An 8,111-nucleotide genomic window follows, 5' to 3' on the forward strand; every position below is an offset into this window, starting at 1 on the left:
AGTAAGTACACCTGATTTAGCGTAGCTAATTGTTTTATCAGTTTGATTAGCAAGACGTTTTCAGTGAAGGAAGCAGTATATTGATTGATGTTCTGGTTCAACTACCCTATCGCTTCACTCGCCTGAACTTTGAGTCAAACTATGTTTTACTCTTACTTTTTTCTTTTTTGCCCTACTCTACTTACTTCAGTGTGATGTACTTCCCTTTGACAACTTGCAAGAAAGCTTAACTTCTACATAGACTTTATTTCATATTCTTTCTAGAAGATTTCTTCTTTTCAATAAGCTTTGATATATGGTCTGTAGAGTAAAGTTTAAAATTCAAAAGCACCATTTCTACGTAGGGGCTCAGAACCTCTTTTCATGTGATATGATAATGAGACTTTGATTTTGCACAGTATACCACTCATACTAGCTTAGTCACTATATTTCACATAATAATTTTTAAATCTAGTATTGATATAAAGAAATACTGTCATAAACCAAAAAAGGTAACAAACCCACTACTATCAAGTTGATTTCAATTCATATCAATGCTTTAGGGCAGCATAGAACTCTCCAAGGCTGCCAGTCTTTAAGGCAGTAGACTGTCATAGCATTCTCCCACAGAGTGACTTGTCGGTGGTGGTAAGTGCCCTTGAGTCTATACAGCGATCCTGTATAGAGTTTCCAAGGAACAACTGGTGAATTTGAACTGCAGACCTTGCACTTCAAACTGTCCTTGTGGTCCAGTGCATGGTGGGCTCAAACTGGTGACATTTCTGTTAGCAAGCAAGTACTTAACCACTGCACCATCAGGTATCCACATACTGCCATAGTTAAGTGCCATCGAGTCGTTTCCGACCCATAGTGACCCTGTACAGGGTTTCCGAGGCTGTAAATCTTTACGGGAGCAGAACGCCTCATCTTTCTCCCGCGAAGCGGCTGGTAGTTTCGAACTGCTGGTCTTAAGGTTCGCAGCCCGATTGGTAAGCACTATGCTACCAGAGCTCCTTACATACTGCCATAGAAGACTAAAATGATCCTGAAAGCCTAAAATGATTTCTCTGTGGTAAAATGAAAATAAGAGGCATATGGGATAAATGAGTCCTCAAGACAATGTTAAGTTTATATTAGTGTAGGAGGATTTTCTTGGATCAGGGTTCTACCAAAGCTAAGTACGGTAAGGAAAACTTGATGTGTACTATGTTTCTGATTTATATTTATTTATTCTTATCTTGGAGGAGACAATAACTAGAAGAGTAGGAGTACTATAGATAATGTGCTTACAGCCTTATTGAAGAAATGTGAAGCACTAGATTATGAATAGTGTTGCCTTCCTCTTTATCAAGATTGTATGTGTCTGAATATACAAAGACATTACACATATATAAAGATGCATTTTGTACATTTATTAATTTACTTTCAATTTGGATTAAGTAAAAGAAGTACATAACATTGAGTTATTTTCCTATGCCAAAGTGCCATTTCAAAAGATCTACCATGTAAAGTATTATTTGCATATTTTTTTCTGCAATGTCCTCTTAGACTTATTTTTTACAGGCAACTTCCAGAATTTGAAAAAAATAAAATCAGTCTACTCCGTCTCTATGTAATGAGTGGTTGGGTTGTGTTGCTTTCATTTAACACAGGACTAAAGCATTTCTCTAATCAATTATTTTTATCAAAAACTCCAAACTATTACTGAAGAAAATTACTTTCAGGTTTAGAAAGTTTGACTGTAGTGTTCTTATTTAATGTGCCCGCATATACACATACACTCATGTGCACACACACATACACTCATGTGCACACGCACACACATCCCTAACAGCAAGTGGGTTCACAGTGACTCCATACATAAGCACTGAACTGTGACCCACAAAGTCCATGGTGTCAGCCTGGCAGCCACTCTGTGGAAAAAAGAAGAAGCATCCTGCTACCTCCAAGATTTAAAGCCTGACAAATCCTATACAGGGTTGCTATGAGTTAGAACCAACTCAGCAGCATTTAACAACAACAACAGTGAGACCAGTAATTACTTTCTATTGTTAAGAGAATTTCTTCCTCTTTAACAGATGCTGCTGACCTAGTGAAATTGTTATTATTTAGGTATTGTACTCTCATTTATCCATATATATATATACACTCATCTGACAACAGAGATCCTATTCTTTAATATAGCTTTTAAGAAAATGGAGACAAAGAATTGCAAAATGACAATAAACCATTTAACTTCAGTTAATTTTATGACATATCTGTTTTCAGCATTTGTAGCTGCAATAAAACATATGTTAGCTCCCTAATCAAACCTGAGTGATGCTATACCTGTCACCTCCTTCTACATTGGGAAGTAGTACACAAGTTATTACCTTGAGAACAGTTGGTCCCTTCTCCTTTGCAGATCCATATCATTCTCAAATTTGCATTCTGATAGAGAAGCAACAAATGTTATTTAAATCCCATAAAGTGTGTTAATTATACCAAGCTCCATGAAATTATGGGTAAGAGTGCCAAAAGAAACTCTACAGCTGCATCTTGGGTCTCTTGAGCATATCTTGTCAGATTAATGACTTTGTCGCTATATGATAACCTTAAAATTGCTTTTTTCCCCTAGGTGGTATTCCCTAAATCTCAGTGATATGGGAAATCTCACACCAAGCTAAGTAGTAAATGAACTTGGTGTTATTTATATAAATAAAGTTGATATCTTTAGGGAAACAAATCCAAATTCAGTTTCAAAATTGAATTGAACTAATAGATATGTCTTATTGGTCTTGCTTAATTTAAATATTTCCTTTTACGTTCTTTGCATAGAGTTTGACAGATGGAGTATGGGAATAAGAAGCAATCTCATATTTTTTTCTCTATGACTGTAAAAAAGAATAGATAGATACTCTATTCTGAAGCATCGCCCTGGTATATAACTGTCTCCATGACATAAGTGGAAGAATTGAGGATAGTATCTTCATATAAGAATAGAACTAAAAGGACAACTATGTGAGAAATGGGTGATTCCACAGTAGATTCCTTGCCTTTCATGGGAGAGGCTTGTGTTCAATTCCCAGCCAATGTTCCTTACGCTCAACCAACACCCACTTGTCAGTGGAGATTTGTGTGTAGCTATGATACTAAGGTATCAGGGGAGCTGACATACTAAAATGTCCTTGGAAGAAATTTTTTTTGCAATCTAATTCTAAAAGTCAATCAGTCATAAGCCTATGGATGACAAATGATCATTTGACAGGCACAGAACTGGGCAGCATTTAGTTGCATAGTGTATGATGTCAAAATTTTCAGAGAGCCTAGTGTGGCACTGTGGGTTAATGCACCAGAATGCAAAGCCGTTTGAACTGCAAGGCCCGCGGTTCAAACTCACCAGCTGTTCCTTGGAAACCCTATGAAGGGTTGCTATAGGTCAGAATCGACTTGAGGGCATTCAACAACAACTTAATGGCAGCTAATAACAACAGCAAGGAAGTATAGCCACATAGAGAACATCTAATCTGTTCTTTGTTCTCAATTCAGAAAAATATGAAAGAAAAAAGAGGTAGGGAATATATTCAAGTGGTTTAATTATTGTTTTACTATATCTTATTTTCATTTTGTTGAATTTAAATAGAACTTTTTTGACAGTAAAGAGTACTTGGCTTTAGGGCTCAGATTCCAGAATTTGACAGGTTGTTTGGATTTGAGTGTATGCTCTACCACTTGCTAGCTCTGAGACCTTGGACTAAAGTTAATTGTATCTTATTAGTTTCCTTTAATGAGTTCTGGTAGCATAGTGGTTATGAGTCGGGCCACAAACCTCAAGGTCAGCTGTTTGAAACTACCAGCCATTCCATGGGAGAAAGATGAGCCTTTCTGCTCCTGTGAAGATTTACAGCTTCAGAAACTCTGTACAGGGTCACTATGAGTCAGAACTGATCCATGGCACATGACCACCACCATCACCATTCTCATTTACAGTGGGGTTGATAATAGTAGTCATTTATGAGATTACTGAGAGAATTAGATAAATTAATATATATAATGTGTTTAGACCAGGGCCTGGTACACAAGAAGCACTAAGGAAATGTGATCCACTGTTATTACTAGAATTTTGACACACAGTAGCACCACAGTTGATTTGTTGCTGCTAAAGCTGTCATGTCAGTTCTGACTCATAGTGACCCTGTATAGGGACTTCTGAGGAACAGTTTTTGAGTTTGAATCACTGACCTTGGTACAAAGTGACCTTGAGATCAAGTGCTTCTCCTAAGGTGCCACATGAGTAATCCTCAGTAGCATGACTTGGAACAATAAATGTTGTTGTTGTTACATGCCATGGAGTTAGTCTGGACTCATAGAGACCTTGTATATGGTTTACTAGGGGCTGCTGGTTGGTTTGAAATGCTGACCTTGTGGCTCAAAGGAACCTTATGGTCAGGCACATTATCGTGCGGTGCCACACCAGTACTCTAGGACAATAACTAACATCATGATAAATTAAGAAGATTGCTCTTGTGAAGGACCTCATTTTGCTTGGATCCACAATCAAAACTCATGGAAGCAGCAGTCAAGAAATCAAACAATGTATTGCATTAGCAAATTTGTTGCACAAGACCTCTTTAAAATGTTTGAGGACTAAGATGTCTATTTGAAAAATAAAGTGCATCTGATCCAAGCCATGATATTTTCAGTAGCCTCATGTGCATGTGAAAATTGAACAATGAATAGGGAAGACCATAGCATAATTGATACATTTGAGTTGTGATGTTGGAGAATAATATTTAAAGAACAAACAAATCTGGGCTGAAGAAGTATTAGCCAGAATGCTCCTTGGAAGCTAGAATGGCCAGATTTTGTCTCTCATACTTCTGACTTATTATGAGGAGGGGCCTGGCTCAGGACAAGAGCATCATGTTTGACAGAGGGTCAGCAAAGGAGAAGATACCCAGCAAGATGGATTGGCACAGTGCCAACAGCAATGGGCTCAAGCATAGCAACAATTATGAGGATGTTGCAGGACTGGTTAGTGTTTTGTTCTATTGTGCATAGTCACTGTGGATTGGAACCCACTCAATGGCACCTAACAACAAATGCCAGTAGGGTTGATGTCACCCAATGTGATAACTCATGCTATCTTCCCACCAAGACCCATGGATCACCTCCCATATCAGGTCATACAGAATCCTTAGTAATGTTCGTTATCCATTTTAATCAGAGAACAATGTGATAAATATTTGTAGTTGTAAATTGCTGAAATTAAACATATCTTGGACTATATGAATGTTAAATGCTATCAACTAGTTCTGGCTCATAGACTTTCTGAGGTTGTACATCTTCATGGGAGCTGAAAACCTCATCTTTCTCTTGAGATTGTATATACACTAACAACACAATAGCTTTGTAAAATCTTTCTACATTGAATTGCAACAATATCAGTTGCAAAATTTTTAGTAGCAACGTTATTATTAATTGATGAGCAGCCTCTTTTTTTTTTTTTACTTTTCTCGTTTTCCATTATTACTACTTCATTGTCTAAAAAGTTCATGATCTACGTTTACAAATACTAATTAGTATAACAATGTAGATTTAAAAACCCCAAAATTTGATAAAATCAATGAGTATTAAAAACACTGGCAGCACTGAAAACAACATGTTCTTATAATGCGTGTTGTATGTTACATACATCATAACTGTTGTGTGATAATGACAGCTCTGACTGTAACACATTGTAGTTGTTGTTGTTATGTCCCATGGAGTCGGTTCCAACTCATAGCGACCCTGTACAGGGTTTCCAAGGCTGTAAATCTTTACGGGAGCAGAAAGCCTTATCTTTCTCCCTCAGAACAGCTGGTAGTTTCAAACTGCTGACCTTGCGGTTCGCAGCCAGATTCATAACCACTACACTATCAGAGCTCCTTTGTAACACATTAGAAGATTCAAAAGGTAAAGTAAAATAAAATTTTAGCCTTGCATATAGATATAGATATAGGTAGAAGTAGAGATAGAGATAGGTATAGAGATAGACATATATACATATAGATATATGTAAGATGAACTTACGAAAATAGTTTTAGTTGTACTAATGAACTACAGAAATGCTATATTAAAAATAACATATTTCTGCTGAGCTGCAGAACAAAAATTATATAGACAGTCATTTTGGTGTGACCCCCTCTGACGGTCATTTGGTACAGTCCACAGCCCTACACCCTTCCACTCGTGTCACTAATGAAGCAACAGTTCTGTACAGAAAAATGGAACTATTCTCATGAATTAGGTATATGGTTAAATCTCTGAGTGCCTTTCAGTGGAAGACGCTTAACAGAGAATTCCTTATAGAAGCAAGGATTCATATGCAAAACATTGAGTTTTATTTCCCTAATAGGAACCATTCTTTACCTTTAGAAAGTTGTAACTCTTCTTAGAAAGTCACCCTTGTAACTGGGGAAAACTCAACCAATTGGAAATCTTTATCACATGTCAGATCCATTTGGAGACAAATCTAATCCCTTGGGCTGAAAAATAGCTTGCAGCAGTCTACTGTCCTTAGTTACTAATATTTGGGAAAAAAGCTTTGGTTTCACAATCAATGTCCTAGGGTCACCCAAGATGGTGACATTATCGTTTATCTTTGAGGACATAAAGAGGATTACTGCAAAAGCAGAGAGTCTGTAATTTTATACAAGAACTCACAGTTTTCCTTGCTACAAAATTCATTGTGCTGGGAGTATACCATCAATGCTTTCTAAGGATGTCTGTTGAAACTTTCATTGTTTGGATTCATTTTTTACATCTGAGATTTTTACATATTCTTGCTAAACAGAATATTGTTTACAATAAAAAATCCAGACACTTTAAATTAAATCATGTTAAAAAAAAAAAGTATATGCAATAAAAGAGAGTTTCATTCAAATTCAATGATTTTATTCAAATTCAAGGAGTTCCAAAGCTAAAGTTCAACATGTCATTCTGAAGATGCTGGCTTGACACACATCTTTTATCAGAATTATGTAGACTGTTTGAAGTAAATTTTTAATACTGATTTCATTCCAAAACTTGATGCTCATTAATGTTATAGCTGGCAATATTTATAGCTAACTTACTATTTTAATTAAAAATTATGGCTAAAAGATGGGTGATTAACCTCAGTATGAATGAAAGTTGAAATCTGTTTTTAGCTCAGGTTTTTTTTTTTTTTAATTTTTTTTTTTTTTTACATGGTATGTATGGCCCATTCACTTTGCACTGGAATTTATTTTAAAATATTTGGTAGACATAAATAGCTGACACTGATTTTTCAGCCACAATTATAGTAATGATCAGTTACGTTTTCTTGACATCTGAGTAATAGCGTTGTTTCATAGCTCTGTATTTCCTAAGGAAGTATAATGCTTCTAGCTCTCTCATTACAAATTCACCCCTTTCAATAAGTTCTTTGATCTTCTCTGGGCCCTTCACATCTTTGTTTTTAAGGAAAACGTTCTTTTAAAATAGTCTGCTCCTTTTGGATAGTCTCTCCCAAGATACAGCAGATTTTTATAAAGATTCAGTACTTCTCCTCTTAAAGAATTGGTCATTTTCATTTACCATCGAAAGTATGCACTTCTATACAAGTACTTTCCGGCAGTCACCACCACAGCCATTAAAAAAATAATAAAAATGATGGTTTGTGGAACAGACCATCAATTACTCATATGAAAATTCAAACTGAAACTGAAGAAAATGAAAACAAGTCTAAGAGAGCCAAAATATTACCTTGAATTTATCCCACCTGAATTTAGAGATCATCTGAAGAACAGATTTGATGTGTTAAACACTAAAGACCGAAGACCAGAAGAGTTGTGGGATGACATCAAGAACATCACACATAAAGAAAGCCAAAAGTCATCGAGAAGACAAGAAAGAAGGAAAAATTCAAAATGGATGTCAGAAGAGACTAAAACTTGCTCTCCAGTGTAGAGAAGGTAAAGCAAATGGAAGAATTGAAGAGGTCCAAGAGCTGAACAGAAAATTTCAAAGATCAGTTCGAGAAGATAAAACCAAATACTATAATAAAATATGCAATGATTTAGAGTTGGATAACCAAAAGGGAAGAACACGGTCAGCATTTCTCAAGCTGGGGGAATTAAAGAAAAAATTCA

The 8,111-nt window shown here is 36.1% G+C and overlaps 1 pseudogene; it reads right to left on the reverse strand.

Annotated features, from left to right (window-relative positions):
• Nucleotides 1-7,293: 7,293 nt before the first annotated feature.
• Nucleotides 7,294-7,553, reverse strand: LOC102829524 (annotated as a pseudogene).
• Between the last annotated feature and the right edge of the window lie 558 nt (nucleotides 7,554-8,111).

This window comes from Chrysochloris asiatica, unplaced genomic scaffold (assembly GCF_000296735.1).
Source record: "Chrysochloris asiatica unplaced genomic scaffold, ChrAsi1.0 scaffold00022, whole genome shotgun sequence".
In the NCBI taxonomy this organism is placed as follows: domain Eukaryota; kingdom Metazoa; phylum Chordata; class Mammalia; order Afrosoricida; family Chrysochloridae; genus Chrysochloris; species Chrysochloris asiatica.